Source organism: Taudactylus pleione, unplaced genomic scaffold (assembly GCF_031769625.1).
Source record: "Taudactylus pleione unplaced genomic scaffold, aTauple2 ptg000711l, whole genome shotgun sequence".
In the NCBI taxonomy this organism is placed as follows: Eukaryota; Metazoa; Chordata; class Amphibia; order Anura; family Myobatrachidae; genus Taudactylus; species Taudactylus pleione.
The window spans coordinates 3,379,784-3,398,444 of NW_028285113.1; the positions used below are offsets into that span (position 1 = coordinate 3,379,784).

Here is an 18,661-nt window from a genome sequence, read left to right on the forward strand (position 1 = left end):
AGCTAAGAAAAAGTGTCAATCACCAGGACAAACAAGTGTTGAAGTTAGACTCTCACTAGACGTCAATACTCTCTATATCAAGCCCCATTACTTTCTGCTGATTGACTCGTTCTATTTTCAAGCTTGGTTTTTAAAGGCGATGACCTCACAGGAACTTAACATCTGCCTATAAGTATATTGACCAGCAATGTGGGTGGCCCTCTGAATGGTGATCAGTAGATTCCTCAGTTCACGGTGTTGACTTCAAATAGAGCCGTTGAGACATCCACGGGGACTGGGATCTGAAGGGGGGAAGGGTGTCTATACCCAGAGATGTGCCCACTGTCCTGGGTCTATGGGCATGGACAATTAGTACCCATCCCCTGCCGGTTTTGGAACCCCTGACTTCAAAAGCTTAAAAACAGCACAACTATTAAGCCTACTGTATCTGCCCAGTTTAGTAATGTCAGTATTGTGATATATCAATCCATCCAATCCACATAGGGGGAGATGTTTCAAACATCGGAGAGAGATAAAGTGGAGAGCGATACCAAGCAAGCAACTCCCAACAGTAATTTTTTCAAATGCAGCCTATAAAATAACAGTTAGGAGCTGATTAGTTGGTATTATAGGGCCCATTTATCAATGAGTTTTATTATACGCAACGAGTGATAAAACTCGTTACGTATGATAATGGTGCTCCAGCCAATCAGCTCCCAACTGTCATCTGTTTGAAAAATGACATCTGGGAGCTGATTGGCTGGAGCACTATTCGTCATATGCAATGAGTTTTAAAACTCGTTGCATATGAAAACTTGTTTATAAATGGGCCCCTTTATCTCTCTTCAAGCTTTGATACATTTCCCCCATAGTCACCAATTACTAATTTAGGACCATGAATGCAGTACAAAGGACCATGAGTAATTGTCAAAATACACAAATGCAGTAGCGCACGCAGAGGGGGTTTCATTCTGAGTACATAGAAACTCCCCCTGTGCACATACCGGCAGCCCGAGCCTTCCTCCGCACGGGCTGTCAAAAACCTAGTACCTCTGCTACTGTAGCTATCGCTGAGGCAGGGAAGGGAACCTTCTCTCTGCACTCAGGTTTCTGAACCCTCCCCCTCTACACAAGCTTCTGCACAGCTCTCTCCACAACCCGGACAGTCACAGTGGTGAGTTAACTCTTTGAAAACCTTGATGTTTTCTAGTGTAATTCCTTATGAATACATGGGTGCTCTTCCAATACATCAGTAGCCCTGGCATTATTACAAATAAAGGAAGTTGCCTATTTCATATTTTCAATGTTGTTGTTTTTTTTTTTTAGCTTTGCTAGCTATATACATGTAATTGTGTGTATATATACTGTGTATATATATATATATATATATATATATATATATATATCTACACACACACATATATTTATATATATATATATATATATATATATATATACACACACGTATATGTATATATGTACAGCATGGGTGTATATATATATATATATATATATATATATATATATACTGTATGTAATCTTTATTAAAACATATGTCTTTTTTCTGAGATTGGAGAATCAGAAACCCCCCTTTAATTATCCTGCGATTGCCCCTGAAATGTCCCACCGGGTAACAGCGACCGGAAAAACAAATGATTGTAGCTTAATAACTTCGGGGCCTATTTATCAATATAGCCCAAATTGCGTTGATAAGTGACAATAAAAAGAAATCAGCTTTGTCATTGTGATAGAAAATTAGTTATCTATACAGTTTAACAAAACAAATTCCCTGGGGCAGCTGAACGGTAATCAGCTGCCAGACATATTGACATGTTATCATGTTGACATTACAAATGTCGACAAAATATTCTACAGCCCACCCCAAAAGTCTTGGTTCTTCAATGGGTCTAAAAGAGAGTTAAAAAAAAGTGATACTGAATATTGTTCCCTGGATTCAGCAACCTCATAGCAGAAGCAAATGATCTAGGCACTGAAATGCATACAAAGAAAAGATAATCGCCAATTATTGTACAGCGCTATTAGTTACACATTGTTAGTACATTTCCTCCGCGCCCTCTCATCACGCTGGGTAGTTGCAGATTTTGTTTGTTTGCAGATTTTGTTTGTTCACAGATATTGTTTATTTCCAAAAAATAAATAAATTACAAACATTTTTGAATCTTTCGCAGAGCAGCCCAGAATATAAACAATCAATCTAGACAAACTCAACACTTGTTTAAACAGGAGAGATGTCTATCCCAGTAATTGTTACATCGACACGTTACTAACTAACTGTTATGTTCTGTTCCCCTGCTGAGTTATTCATTGATGGAACACAAATCCCTATTCCTTTGGCTTTTTCTGTTCAGCTAGAACGAGATACATATTAAATGTTTCGGTCAGATCCATTCATCTGCAAATAAGACACATTTTATGTTATAGTAGAAAACAAATCCCAGAATTCAGATACTTATTATAGTTTGTGTTCAGCCTGTGCAGACAGATTGGATTTATGATATACAGTACCTGTTATATTGTGTAAATCTACCCTGCGGCCTGATGACGCCACACTGGTAACACAACTTATAAACACACAGTGTAAAAAAATACAAACTACAATATATAATAGTTTGGCAGTGTGCAGATGGATGTATGGGAGAAGTTCTCACAGACAGTACTGTAAAGCCGCATATCCACTACACGCCTAACGAACGTTTGAACGATAATGACATCGTTCTCGCTCATTATATTGTGCAGTGGACATTGAGGCCCTGATTCAGAGGCGCTGGCAAAAAGTGAGCGCTCGCTCTGAATCAGGGCGGACGTTTTTTTCTTTCATCCAGATTCCTGGCCGCTCGCTAAGCTGTGGGTGACCACCCACAGCTTTTGCGAGCGGCCAAGTGATGGTCGCGATGGTCGCGACAATCGGACTTGCAACGAGACCCTTGTGGTAGAGTCTCGTCCACCGCAAGCCCCAGTGAACTTCCTGCTCTAATAGAGCAGGAAGTTCACTACTAAAATCAAGTGTGATGTCAGTAGGGCTGCCCCCAAATGGCAGGCGTTCCTTCAGGAACGCCTCCATATGACCAGCCACCCAACCTCGCCGCCTACAAAACGGGGCGAGCTGTCTATCAACATCGACAGCCGCCCCGTTTGTAGCGAGCCCCTGAGCGAGTGAACTTCTCACTCACTCCGGGGCTCACACACGTGCATTGCGCTCGCCGCACGTGCGCAGTGCCCCACCATCGACCCGCTTGCGAGCGGGTCTGAATGAGGTCCAGAGCCCACACTGAATGATATATCGTTTAGTGCCGGCACCCTCCCTCATCAATGAACCTGCACAACCTGACGATATCATCAGGTTGGGCAGCAGGTTCAGGCAATGACAGATGCCGACAACGACCAGCGGGAGCGCGCGTCGTTGCCGGCATATTCACTGCACGATTAATTAACGATGAAATGATAGCGACATCATTATCATTCAATCGTTCATTTATATCGTGTAGTGGATATGCCATGTGCATGCTGGCAAAAAGGGGGCGTGGTCTCAGAAAGGGGTGTGGTCTCAGGGAAAGGGGCATGGCCTCGCGACCACCCGAACCCCTGGCCGTGATTATCAATGGTGTGGTGAGGGATGCCCGCACCCCCCTTGTGACGCCACTGGATTCCTATATGTACATACAGAGACGGATTCAGAGGTGGACCATAATGTAGCTATCTTTTGCGGAGTCGAAGTGGCGATATTATACAAATGCTGATTTCAGCCGCCTCCTTGCGTATTAGCGTGCGCTGGAATGTGCAGGCACAGAGAGGCCCACTTTCACTGCCTGTGCACATGCAACTCCGCCGATGGTTCTGAGCGCTCCACCATCGGTTCATCATCACGTTCACCATAAAAACTTGCCCCAGGCCTATGGCTGAAATCATTATGGTTGCATAACTGAAAAGTAGCCTCATGCCTGTTACCTTCATTATGGTAAATAATAATATTTCATCATAAATGATCTTTAATTAAGTGCACATTTCGAGCCAGTGTAGAATATATCAGAAATTGTCTCAGCTTTAGATCCACCGAAAGGCAGGGATTTACCGATAGAATGGTAGCCCACGCTGTTCCTACAGGCCTCGGAGGCACAAAGGCCACGTGAGCTTCATGGCAAATAATAGCATATGGCACTTTGCATGCCCGAGTATAGGGAAAATGCGCATTTATAGGGAACTCATTTCTAGCACGCATGGCTGGGTTCCCAAGATGAGGTACAAATCTGGTACAAGGAACCCAGATCCAGTCCTATCCAAAGGCCCAATCTATCATGGAGGCGCAGCCGAGACCACCATGACAGCGTGCCCACACCCACTTCAGCGGAAAGAGCAGCATTTAAAGAGCATGCAGTATTCACAGCGCGGTGTAACAATACCTACGACACTCTTGGCCACACTAGCAATATGGCCCGAAGGATTCCCCGACAGCCCAGCACACGAGAACTGGTTTGCTCTGGGAAAGATGCTACAGCAAACACAGATCATCAGTGTTCATGGGTCTGGAACATAGGGGAGATGTATCAAACTAACTAAAGAGGGCTGGTTGGGAAGTTACCGATGGGAACCAATCAGCTTTTTTATATCATTTTATAGACTATACTCAATAAATGATAGCTAGTAGCTGGTTGGTTGCTGTGAGAAACTTCTTCACTTGTCCTCTTTTTAGTTTGATACTTCTCCCCCTTAGAGCTTAGATTCCCTGCTATGTACAGGATAGCAGCCTATAACAACAAGGCTAATGCATTTGGCTTGGATGTAGTCACCATCCCGCGAGTCGGGATTCCGGCGCTCAGAATACTGGCGCCAGAATCTCGGCTCCAGAATCCCAAACTACATCCCCACAGTAAGTATTAGGGATAGGGGGAGGGTTAGATTTAGGGTTAGGGGTTAAGGTTAGGTACAAGGGGGAGGGTTAGGCTTAGGCTGTGAGGGGGGGGAGTTAGGGTTAGACTGCGAGGGGGGGAGGGTTAGGACTAGGCTGCAGGGGGGGTTAGGGTTAGATTACGGGGGGAGGGTTATGATTAGGCTGCAGGGGGGTGGGGTTAGGGCTAGACTGTGGGGGGAGGGTTAGGATTAGGCTGTGTGAAAGGTGGGTTAGGGGGAGGGTTAGGAGTAGGCTGCGGGGGGTTAGGATTAGACTGCGGGGGGAGGGTTAGCATTAGGCTGCAGGGTGGGGGTTTAGGTTAGAATGCGGGGGGGAGGGTTAGGATTAGGCTGCGGGGGGGGTAGGGTTAGACTGCGGGGGGGGGTTAGGATTAGGCTGCGTGAAAGGTGGGTTAGGGGGAGGGTTAGGGGTGGGCTATTTACCTTCAGGAATCAGGGTTCTGATTGTAGCTATCGTGCCTGCCATGCATCCCGACCACCGAGATCCCGTACCCTACCCATTTGGCTGACCCAGTGTAATGTTGTGCAGAGAGATGAGGAGGGTAACTTTTGCTATGAGTCCATAGTCTTCCTAGTTACACCCATGGCACAGGTCATACATGTATGTGGGGGCACAGGAACAGTAGCAGAATGGTGGAAGTTCTGTGTCCGGGACCCCTGCACCTTGGGAGATCTTGCTCCCAGCAGTGCTGTCACACCATACATTACCTGTGATTTTAAAGTATGCCAAAGTGTTTCTGTAGTATGTGTAATATTCATATGGTAAATTGCTATGTATTGCTGAAAATGTAATTTGGGATTTGGCAATCTGGGAGTACTGCTGTAAAGGTCGCCCCTCTGTCATATACCTGCTCTTTTCCACTTTTATATAATTTGATTTCCTTTAAAAGGTCTGATTTGAAGATGTTGAAAATCAATTGGATAGAAGAAAAGTTTTGGTAACCATGGAAACCTCTTTTTTTTCACATTTTGCTGAGAATGGAATGATAACGACCTTTACCCATTATAATTTGTATAGCTATGTTACTGCATAATATGGAGGAGGCTCTGTTGATTGTTTGTGTGTGAATTTAATCAGTATACTTATCTACAAATAATCCATATACATATAAATGTAATACATACCTAGCTGGTAATATGAATGTAAGACAAATTAAAGTTCCATGTTTACAGGCATCAATTGCTCTGATTTAGCTAGAATACAGATCACATATAGGGTTAGGCATTAGGGGGAGGGTTAGGGTTAGGCACTAGGGGGGAGGGTTAGGCATTAGGGGAAGGGTTAGGGTTAGGCACTAGGGGGAGGGTTAGGCATGAGAAGGAGGGTTAAGGTTAGGCACTAGGGGGGAGGGTTAGGCATTAGGGGAAGGGTTAGGGTTAGGCTCTGGGGGGAAGGAATAGGCATTAGGGGAAGGGTTAGGGTCAGGCACTAGGGGGGAGGGTTAGGCATTAGGGGGAGGGTTAGGGTAGGCACTAGGGGGGAGGGTTAGGCATTAGGGGAAGGGTTAGGGTTAGGCACTAGGGGGAGGGTTAGGCATTAGAAGGAGGGTTAAGGTTAGGCACTAGGGGGGAGGGTTAGGCATTAGGGGGAGGGTTAGGGTTAGGCACTAGGGGGGAGGGATAGGCATTAGGGGAAGGGTTAGGGTTAGGCACTAGGGGGGAGGGTTAGGCATTAGGGGGGAGGGTTAGGCATTAGGGGGAGGGTTAGGCACTAGGGGGAGGGGAAGGCATTAGGGGGAGGATTAGGGTTAGGCATTAGGGGGGAGAGTTATGTTTAGGATGAGCGGAGGAGGAGGTTAGGATTTGGCACTAAGGGGGGGTTAGGTTAAGGAGCGGGGAAGGAGTGTCAGGTTTAGAGTGCGGAGAGGGGGAGGTTATATTTAGGCACTACGGGGTAAGGTTAGGGTTAGACACCCGGGAGGGAGGGGTAGGGGTAAGGGTTATTCTTACCTTCTGTCCTTATGGGTGTTGGGATTCTGACTGTCGGTATTCTGACCAGCATCATCCCGACCGCCGAGATCTCATACCCAACCCGTTTACTTTGTTTGTTTATCTGAAGCTTGTATATGATTCAATTACTAATGTGGGGACGTGTTTGATAACATTTATTTTTATTACTTTTTCATCAGCAATAAATGCAAAATTAAATCACTCAATTTTAGTAAAACTTTTTAGTGGAAAGATAAACTTATCTCCCAGGTCTTATGATGAAAGGTGCAAGGAAAGATAACCATATAATAATTTGTGCTATATAATAATGTTTTAGCCCTGGCTGTGCAGATAGACTGTTGTTGCAAATAATGCCATGGTAATGTTTTATGCAGCTAACTCAAATATCCCAACTAATTAGAGAATTGTCACTTGATGGCATATAGCAGCCTTTTAAAGGAGAACCCTAGGATCACTAATATGTTAGTAAATTCCCCAAACAGTAGAGTTGCAGGGTATTCCCCTCTGCCAGTTCTCAACTTTTGAAGCCAAAGAGATCATGACATATGTATCAATGTCTCAATCAAGCCGGTGTGACAAGGTGTTCAGACGTTGGGGCTGATTCTATGTTGGTAGCAAAGCAATAAAAAGCAGGTAACTTTGTATCTGGAACAAACCATGCTGCAATGCAAGGGGTGCAAATGCATTTATTATTTTTGCATGCAGGGTAAATACTGGCTGTATTTGCATGCAGCCCACAAATGCTGGACAGCTTTATATTTACACTGCAATTTAGATATGAGTTAGAACACGTCCCTCCCAATCTAAATCTCTCTGCGCATTTACATCTGCCCCACCTGCAGTACAAGGGTGCAGGGGCGTATCTATAATGAGTCCACCTCTCAGAAGTCTCACATCGGCTGTAGCAGCGCTGCACTAAACTCCTGGAAAATGGCCGCCATTTCCCAGTGACCTGCGCATGCGTTGTAGACGCAGGGCACAGACTAGTGCCCAGAGTCTACTGCTGTGGTCAGTGCACTGCCAGCCGCCGGGAAGAGAGGAGTGGGCCCCCTCCTATCTTAATACACCCTTGCCAAGGTGTACAGTTACTTGCTCTATTTTTTTGTTTTGCCCCCAACTCAGAAACAGCCCCATTGTACACTGTTTGCTTAGATAAATACAGCTCCATCAGCATATCATAGATTTAAGCCATTGGCTCTGAGCTTGATGGTGCTCATAATGACATTATTTGAAAGTTCCATCCTACTGTATCTATGAGCTCTTGATGAAGTAATTATGAAATGAGAAAGACATGAGAACCTGACATCTAAACACAGGTGAGCAGTACACACAGACCTGCACATACAAGATCTAACCCAATGTATGTTACATTTACCGCTTGTATAGTGTTTCATAACTGCATGAACTTAGCTATATTCTTGGCAGCTGTATTCATTCGTAAATAAAGCAGATTTCCGCCTATATTCATAGTCAGCTGCATTTTAGAGACTACACCACCCTCCAGCCATCCGCAGGTGGAAGTAGCTGTCATTGTCACCAGTGAGGAGTAGCACCAGCCCTATCTGTGGTGCAGGAAATGTGACTGGAACGTTCACCACTGAGTATGCCTCAATTCTGTTAGCATGCCCACAGAATACTTAACTAATACCCCTTTTACACCAAAGTCCCGGATTTGACCCGGGATTTGGAACACGTTTCTAACACGTATCAGACCCGGGGCAGACCCCCTTTTACAACGTGGCGCTGACCCGGGCTATGCCCGAGTCAGCACCATTCACACCCGAGCCGGGTCAGCACCCACCCGGCTCTCTGGTGCAGGTGAGCAGCGCTTCTTACCCCCCCTCCCTCTCCACAACCCCCTTACCTTACTCTGAAGCGGTCCGGAGGCAGGAAGGGCGGTTGGGGTGCGCTGCTTCATTCTGGTCGGCCCGGCAGTAGACGTATGAAGATGTCATCTCCAAGCACCACTGAAGTCGGCCAATCGGGCGGCATGCAGCGTGACCCGGGTCATCATGACCTGGGTTGCTCCGTTTACACTGCAGAGTGACATGGGAATGACCCATGCTCAACCCTGGAAGCCAGCCGGGTCGGATCCCCGGGTCACTGGACCCGGGTTGATCCGTTTACACAGACAAAAATCCCGGGTTGATGCGCATTCATTTACATCAACCTGGGATTTTTAAATCGGTGTAAAATGGGTATAATATGCCAATGCCCCATTGCCATCAAGTAGCACCCACTCAGCTACAAGTGGAGATACGGCTGAAATCCATATGGCTCTGGGACAGTGGCGTCCCTCCCCACGGTGACACCCGGTGCGGGGAGGGACGCCGCACCCCCCGCACCCGCCTTGTGACGCCACTGCTCTGGGACGGGCACAATTGCTATAAATTGCGTATGCAGGCCCTGACGCATGTGTGGTTAGGTTAGGAGTTAAGATTAGGCTTAAATTTGACTGTTAACATTATGTACCTGTCAACAGTTTGGCAGTGTCACTATTTGTATGTCAATACTGTGGTTGTTGTCATTCTGAAATAGTCGACATTTTGTTTGTCAACATGTTTTACCTTTAGTATTGTTTTACCTGTCATCATTATGGTGTCTGTATAATGACTGCTGACATTGTAATTGTCGACAAAACACACTGAAACCAGGTGGAATTGTGTGGAACTCTGAATCAGGCCTCCAGTGTCCTGCCAGGAGCATTCTCAGTGCTGATACGATGATTACATGACTTTACTGACAGGTATTGCTGCTTATAACAACAAATCTATTAAATAATGCATATGGCTTTAGTGACAAAGAGAGGGAGGGACACTTTTTTCTGAATTGTATCAGCAATTCTATGTGTGTTTATAGCTATACATTGCAGGGGGACTTTTACTTAGACTTCATTACTAATGTCCAAACCGCATAACAGGTGTACATTGAATATGTAACAGTTCAGTTTTAGGTTTGGGAGAAAAAGTGGTAACATTTTGTACTGTGACATGGGGCTGTATTTACTACAATCCGCATATTAAATGCAGATTGTAGTGTGATATTACCGAGTGAATTCGCATTGCGAATTCAGGCAATATCACAGGGATTTACTACAAATCCATTACAGGGACAGAGCTTGCGATAAAGCTCTGTCCCTGCAAATCCCCTTCGGAGCCTTATCACGGTATTTTCGCAAAAAATACCGTGATTAAGTGCCCGCACATGCGCCGACCGGTCACCACTGCTACCCCCCCGGCACTAAGCCCTGCCCCCGGCGCTAAGCCCCGCCCCCACGATCACGGACCCCCCCGCGACCCCCCTCTCCCTTAATTACACTTACCTGCATGTTCCGGGCCTCCAGCTATGTTCTTCATTCCTCCAGTCAGGTGATCTCCCATACTGCACTGGGGCCCGATCACCTGATGACCGGGCAGCAGTGCACTATGGGAGACCAGCTGACCGGAGGGGAGTTATCACCGGAGGCCCGATCACCGGGCTCTGGAGTCAGGTAAGTAAATTTTTTATTTTTACTATTTTTTTTTCTTTTTTTTACAGTAATCAGCTTGCGGTCTGTTTAGACCACACAGCTGATTACTGGGACCGACTCCCGGCTCTGCTTACCCCGTTAGAGCAGGGCAGGAGGCCGGTAACCGGGAGAGACCCTGGATAACGCCACCTCCAGGTGGGGTTATTATCACAGGGCTTTCCCCGATATTTTTTAACATTTTATTTTTAGTAACTCTGGTCAGATCACATTTCCCATTACAATTATGGGAAATGCGATCTGCTTTTCTAAAAATAAGTGATACTTAGGGGTTGGAGTCGAATTTTACGAATTATACTCCAATTGCCCTGTAATAACTATAGGTGATACTAAAATAATGTGAAAAGGGTGTGAAAACACCCTTTTTCACTTTATTTTAGTCAAAATAATGTTAATAAATAGAGCCCTAAGGGTGGAATGTATTAAAGCCATTTTGCAGTGAAACCTCTGAAACAATTGCCATTTTTGGAGGTTATACCTGTTGGAAATATGCATGTACAGGTTTGTAGGTTTAACAGAGTTCCAGTACACACTAGCGGATGTCCTGATCCTACAAGCAGCCCAAATGCTTAATCAGTGGAGTGGTTTTATTAGTGTTAGATGAGATACAGCCGTACTCACTGTTATACACTGGTTTGATGGAGTGGAGCAGAGTGCAGGGGTGGATTGGGCCCCCGGGACAGTGGAAAGTTCCCGCTGGCCGTTCCCATGTTCCCTGCTCAGCCTCACACTGTCACACTGGTTGCTAGCCCAGATCAATTCATACTGGTGCTGGACTTCCGAGATTTGCGTTCTACTGTGGAACGCAAACCGGAAACTGTCATCTGCTCCAGCTTGAAGACACTTCCGGGTGCCATTAGCCGTGACAGATGGACCACCAGAGGTCTTGCGTGCAGAGCCTGCCCAACAATTGAGCGCAACACTGAGGAGGGCTCCACCACTCCACAGCTCAACATGGCTGCCACAGTTACTGTCACTCACTAAGTCCCCTGCTGTGCTGCTATTCAGTAAAGCCACTCAAGGAACCATTGACAGGTCTGCGGCAGCTAAGTTTTCTGGAGTTAGTGGGGAAAGGGGTATTGTGATGGGAGATGGGAGAAAAGTGCTGAGAGGAGTGCTGTGCAGAGAGAATTGTGCTGGTATGGGAGGGGGTGGTGTACTGAGAGGGGTGCTGTGATGGGAGAGGGGTGCTGTACTGAAAGGGGTGCTGTGATGGGAGAATGCTGCTGTGATGGGAGAGGGGTGCTGTGATGGGAGAGGGGTGCTGTGCAGAGAGAATGGTGCTGGTATGGGAGGGAGTGCTGTCCTGAAAGGTGTGCTGTGATGGGAGAATGGTGCTATGATGGGAGAGGGGTGCTGTAATGGGAGAGGGGTGCAGCAATGGGAGACGGGTGCTGTGCAGTTAGAATGGTGCTGTGATGGGAGAGGGGTGCTGTACTGAGAGGGGTGCTGTGATGGGAGAATGGTGCTGTGATGGGAGAGGGATGCTGTGATGGGAGAGGGGTGCTGTACTGAGAGGGGTGCTGTGATGGGAGAATGGTGCCGTGCTGGCAGAGGGGAGCTGTGATGGGAGAGGGGTCCTGTGTAGAGAGAATGGTGCTGGAATGGGATGGAGTGCTGTACTGAGAGGGGTGTTGTGATGGGAGAAGGGTGCTGTGAGGGTAGAGGGGTGGTGTACTAAGATGGGTGCTGTTATGTGAGGGGTGCTGTACTGTAAGGGGTATTAGGTTTCCTTAACAAACATGGCAATGTTATTAGGAGGCATATACACATTTTGTATACTAACCAGTAGAATGTACATATAATCTTTGGCTAAGCTTGGTGGGTAATTGGAGGACGGTGATTGGAAAAGTCATTGTTCTCTACTATTAGTGGGCATATTATGTACTGGGGGCATTCTGTTTTTTTTCCCTATGGGGGGCCAATGTGTCTGTTATTTTTTCTTGTGGGGGCAATGTGTTTGGGTTTTTTTCTATGGGGGCCAATGTATTTATTTTTTTTCCTGTGGAGTCCCATGTTTTTACCTTGCCCCTTTTGACTAACCCCACCCCTTAGCAGACTCCACCTCCATTAGGGCTGCTTTAACAAAAATTATGGGCTGGTTTTCCATCCCAATTCGCCCCAGGCAGAATGATATACTTCTCACCAGCCGGTGAGTGTGTCTCGTGACTGGGCAGCAGTCCAGGGATGTTAGATGTTGTTGATGGTGGTAATACCGGGGTCTCTCAGGAGCTAAGTGGGAGACTACTGTCTCCCACTGTGACACTGAACACAGTGACAATATGGCGCCAGGCATGCCCAGTAGCTAAGTCCAGCAGTCGTCTTGGAACAGGGAATGAAACAGGAAATAGAGTGTTCGCAGTAGAGCTCCCCGCTTTCAACATTACCAAACCATACACATCATATGTAAGAACAGTGAAGCGACAAGCCCCCATTTTCTGGAATGGAGATCGGCCCCACCCACTCCCCGTCCCCAAACAGACCAGGCTGCGATTTGGGGGAACTGCGAGAGATCTCACAGAGGGAGAACTGCACATGTGCAGTACAGATCCTCGGCATGCACGGGTCTCTTACACAGTGGCGTAACTAGGGTATTTGGAGCCCAGGGCAAATTTGAAAAGGGAGACCACCCCCTCCCCGATGTGTGTGCGCTGAAGGGGCGTGGTCACTTAAAAATGGGGCGTGTCAACATGACACACCCCTTTATTTTCACACTGAACATTCATATCCATATGCACCTTAACCCCAGTAGTGCCCCTTATACAGTACCCCCAGTATGCAGTTGTGGTCCCTCTTATGCAGGCCCATAGTAGTGCCCCTTATACAGTATCCCCAGTAGTGGTCCCCCTTATACAGCCCCCAATTAGTTCCCCTTACTCAGTACCCCCAGTAGTGGCCCCCCCAAATGCAGTGCCCCATGTAGTGTTCCCCCTTATGCAGTGCCCCCAGTAGCAGTCCCCACAATGCAGTGCGCCCAGTAGTGGTATCCCCTTATGCAGTGCCCTTTATATAGTGCCCCCAGTAGTAGTCCCCCCCTATGCAGTGCCCTTTATATAGTGCCCCCAACAGTAGTCCCCCCCATGCAGTTTTCCCAGTAGTGGTCCCCTTTATGCAGGCACCCAGTAGTGACCCCCCCTATCCAGTGCCCCCTGTAGTGGCCCTTCCTATTTTTGCCCCCAGTAGTGGTCCCCCCAGTGCAGTGCCTCTAGTAGTAGGCCCCTTTTATAATGCCCCCAGTGGTAGTTTCCCCCCCCCAAGTAGTAGTCCCCAGTAGCGGTTCCCACTCCCGATTAAGTGCCCCCAGTAGTAGCCACCCCTCCCCCATTGTGCCCCCACCCCCAGTAGAGGTCCCCCCTGTAGTAGCCACCCCCCTCCCCCGTTGTGCCCCCAGTAGTTCAGACAGCTTTAAAACATATATATTTAAAAATATACTTACCTGAATCCACGCTGCTGCTGCTCCGGTCCGCGACACCGCTCCCGCCGCCTGCCAGTCCTCCCGGGCTGGCGCGCTCAGCATTATGGGAGAGACGTCATGATGTCATGACGTCTGTCCCATTACCCACTGCAGGAGCCGGACGGAAGCCCGCTCGCCCTGCCCTTGTTACGCCACTGCTCTTACAAATTGTATTGTACGCAAACTATCAGGCCCATAGTTTGCTATTGCATATGGATTGATCCATCTATCGATGGTGCACACTGAATGTAAAATGTGCATTTGTGGGCGAAATTTGGGCGGGCGACCATGTGAACGCACTGAACCGTTCCAGAGTGTCATGAGTGTGTTGTGGGCGTATAATTCAGCTTTGATGCTCAATCCTTGCGAGCGGACTGGAATTTCAAAAGGATCTTTTGCAGCTCTGATATGAAATATGACGTAAAAAGACGTAAAAGCAGTGGGTGGGATAGGCTTCCTCATGCAGGTGCACAGATCAGAACAGTATGCAGAAAGAGTGCAGGGGGTTAAGGCTGAACCTACAATAGATTTCCATTTTAATTAAATATTGCACTAAAAGTGTAAATTAGAAATTAGAACTGAAAGGTAACAGAACTGCAATGAAAGCGATATGAACATTGATTACAAAAAAAGCCAAATACATACAATAGCTGAAGAGATCTATGTAGAGATAAGTGTGACACTCATGTAAAAGATATTTAACTCAAGTCAAGGATCATTTAATTTGTATAATTCTTTTATTTGTTTTCTATAATAAAGAAATATCTAAATTTCTTTCCTTTTTTTTAGCGGGGGAGGGGGCTATTACTTAATCAGTATAGTTTGAGGACATCTAAAAGAAATAAAAGTTTGCTAAAGTTAAATGAATTTGTATTAATGACTGCTTAGGGCCTGATTCTGAGTGGGACTGAAGTGGAAATGCAGATGCATCTAGCGGATTTCAGCATTCTGCGCATGCGCCAAAGCAGGAAATCGTTAACTGCACATGCGGCCAGTCAGGCCCCCGCACACGGACAGAGGGCCTTATTCCCTACAGAACGCAACTGGGAATGCAATAGCGTTTACACACGCAAATCAACGGCAATAGTATGCTAATCCATTGCGATCCCAATGCCGCCGCGGCACTACAAAAGGACGCCCACGTTACCTTAAACACATCCGTAATGTTCTTTCTTAGCTCTGATCTTACTCAGAAATTGCTAACTTCCACGCACGCTATCAGGCCTCAGACTGCGTAGGTCATTGCAGTGGATAATTTATGCACGCCCCTGCAACGCCATTCAAACGCCCTGGCATGTCTGCGCTTGGTCGACCACCCCCCCGGTTACCACCCATGAACAGCACTTCCTGTCAATAACTCTGTGATGGGTCTGCATAGTCACTGCTGTCGCAGTCCTGATTGCAGTGTCTGGTTCGCGCACTGTAATTCATACGCATGCGCGGTACACAACAATCGGCCGATTGCATGCATATTAGTATTCCTTGCTGAATCAGGCCCAGAGATTGCAAGTGTGACCAGTTTGATCCATCCGTCAGCAGATCACACTTTTCGGTGAAATGGGCATTCCTGCAATCGCCCTACAGACCCAATGCACACGGCCCATGGGGCCCCATATCGGACACCCTGTACCCAGGACTGACCACTCTGCTTGAATCTGTGGCGCACCAGCTCCCTATGCTTCTACAGTGTCGCCATCTTTCTACCGATGTAATCAGAGAGATGGTGGCGCACAGGAGTGAGCAGAAACTCTGGCGCTGTGTCAGAGTCTCTGCTCTCTTCTGCCATCTTTCAGAATTTATCACCGGAAAGATGGCATCGCCAACAAGCAGAGGGAGCCGACGCACTGCACAGGCAAATAATTAAAAAAGGCATGAGGGTGGCGGTGGGGGGTTCTTCATGGTGGTGGTGGGGTGGGGGAGCCGCTGCACATGGGTCCCCTCAGCTCTTCATATGCTTCTGGATCCGTCTTGTGGGAGTGTCATTGGAGTGTTGTTGGAAAGTGAGATGACTTATTTGTCTAATTGTAGTTAGAGATGAGCGGGTTCGGAATTCAGAGATCCGAACCCATCCAAATTTTGCAGATCCGAGTCGGATCCAAGCCGGCTCGGGTTTTCCCGCCTGACTCGGATCTCAAAGCGAGGCAAAACGTCATCATCCCGCTGTCGGCTTCTCAGGGGTTTTGGATTTTATAAAAGGTTCCATGCTCGCCGCCATTTTCATTCCGGCTGTGGAGAGTGAAGAGGAAGCAAGGGAGGGGCTGTGCTCTTGTTGTCCATAACAGCTGTGCTGTTGCTGACTTGCTGTGCATAGGGGCTGGCTGCTGTTGTCACTTGTCATAGGGGCTGGCTGTTATCCATAGGGGCTGGCTGTATTCCATAGGGGCTGGCTGGCTGTTGTCCAGGGCTGTGCTGTTGTCCATAATGGCTGTGGTGTTGTCCACAACACAATGTTTGATACGTCCCTTAATGATGCGATGTCCTGGTAAGATGATGTCGGGACTGTTATGGTTCTGTCGCTCTCAAAGTTCACTCAGTCGATATAAACAAATAAAAATATGGAAAAAGCAATGTGTAGTCATTTCTTTTAAGCAAAACGATAGAGTTCTTATTTTTCCCACTGTATATAATACCGTACCCCACTCACAATCGGATCGGGGAATATCTACATATCAAGGTATCTTTTATAAATAGTCTGGTGAAGTCCAATATACAATTAAAGGGTTTTTTGAAAAGAAAAAAAATCTGGTTGAGTGTACCCCAACTCACAGTATATAAGCAGTGTATGTTCTCATCAAGGTATCTTTTTATAGAGTAATTCAATATAGCGTACCCAAACTCACACAAAATTCGGAGATAAAGAGATCATAAAGGTACCGTATATACTCGAGTATAAGCCGAGTTTTTCAGCACATTTTTTGTGCTGAAAAAGCCCCCCCTCGGCTTATACTCGAGTGATGCTCCAGGACCAGGGCCGGTTCTCCCGTTACGCAGCTGAGTAGGGCGCCACATATTGGAGGGCGCCTCACTCAGCTGCATACCATGCGGGCCGCGATGCAGACTGTGTCTCTGTGACACAGCTGCACCGCGTGTGTAGCGCTGACCGGACGGAGTCCGGTCAGCACTACACAGTGCCAAACACACAGCCGCCGGCGCTGGCAGCTGTGTGTTTGTTGTAATTAGCAGCTGATGAGAGTTTGTCAGACTCTCATTGGCTGCTGCTGCTCCCACTGCGGGAACCATCTTCCGGCTCCCGCAGTGGGTAATAGGAGAGACGTCATGATGTTATGACGTCTCTCCCATAATGCAAAGCAACCGGAGGAGCCGGTAGCAGCGTCGGGACCAGGAGTGGTGTTTTCAGGTGTTTTTTTTTTTTAGTTTTTATTATGTCTCTCTCTACTGGGGGGGCTACTATTGGGGCAGAACCAGGGGGGGATTACTACTGGGGGCACTACCAGGGGTGGATACTACTACTGGGGGCACTACCAGGAGGGGGTTACTACTGGGGGCACTACCAGGGGGGATTACTACTGGGGGCACTACCAGGGGTGGATTACTACTGGGGGCACTACCAGGGGTGGATTACTACTGGGGGCACTACCAGGGGGGGGGGGATATTATTGGAGAAGGGGTACAACTACAGGGGGCATTGAAGAAGAGGCACAACTACTGGGTGCATTGCAGGGGGTACAACTACAGGGGGCATTAGAGAAGGGGCACAACTACTCGGGGCATGGGGCATTGGAGAAGGGGCATAACTACTGGGGGCATTGGAGAAGGGGCATAACTACTGGGGGCATTGGAGAAGGGGCACAACTACGGGGGGCATTGGAGAAGGGGCACAACTACTATATGCGTATATATATATATGATATATATGTGTGTGTGTGTATATATATATATATATATATGTATATGTATATATATGCATAGATGCATAGATAGTGTTACACAACAACAGACATGCATAGTGTCACACAAACGCAGACATGCATAGTGGACTGAGTGAGCTTGGTTGCTAATACGCACGCAATCGGACGATTATTGCGTTCTGCGCATGCATATGCATCACAGAGCGCGAACTAGCTATTGCGATCGGGACTGCGATCGCAGAGTCTACGCTGACCCATTGCAGAGTTATTGACAGGAAGTGCCGTTTGTGGGAGGTGACGGGGGTGGTCGGATAAACGTAGACGTGCCAGTGCGTTCGGACGCCATTGCAGGGGCGTGCAAAAATTATCCCTATGCAGCCTGAGGTCTCATAGCGTGTGATAAAATGAGCAATTCCTGAGTAAGGTGTGACGGCATTGGCACATCAGCAACCCTGACTTCGCCTCTAAATTAAACGTTTTAATTTGCAGTCACGTGCTGGTGCATATTGAAATATGGAATTTAGGGGTGTAAGTGAGGCTGATGTGCACACTGCAATCCCGGCATTGCAGGTATCACTCCTAATCGCAAATTTGCGGACTGTAACAGCTCCACCCAGTTATCTGGACTCCACAGTGCATGCAGCCTTGCCCCTCTACTCATACTTCAGCCACTCCTATCTCCCATCCCATGGTGTTTGCAGGAACTGAACTACACAGTGCATGCAGCCCTGCCCCCTACTTAGACTCCGTCCCCTCCTATTTTCCATGGGGCTCGTTGGAGCTGGACTGCACAGTGCATGTAGCCCTGCCCCTCTACTCAGACTCCACCCCCTCCTATCTCCCATGGTGTTTGCAGGAGCTGGACTGCACAGTGCATGTAGCCCTGCCCCTCTACTCAGACTCCACCCCTCCTATCTTCCATCCCATGGTGTTTGCAGGAACTGAACTGCACAGAGC

General features: G+C 47.5%; 1 protein-coding gene across 1 annotated transcript in view; it reads left to right on the forward strand.

Annotated features, from left to right (window-relative positions):
• The window catches only part of CNTN5 (contactin 5), a 569,036-nt gene that overhangs the window by 88,253 nt on the left and 462,122 nt on the right, over nt 1-18,661 (forward strand). The gene's annotated exons all lie outside the window — the stretch shown is intronic.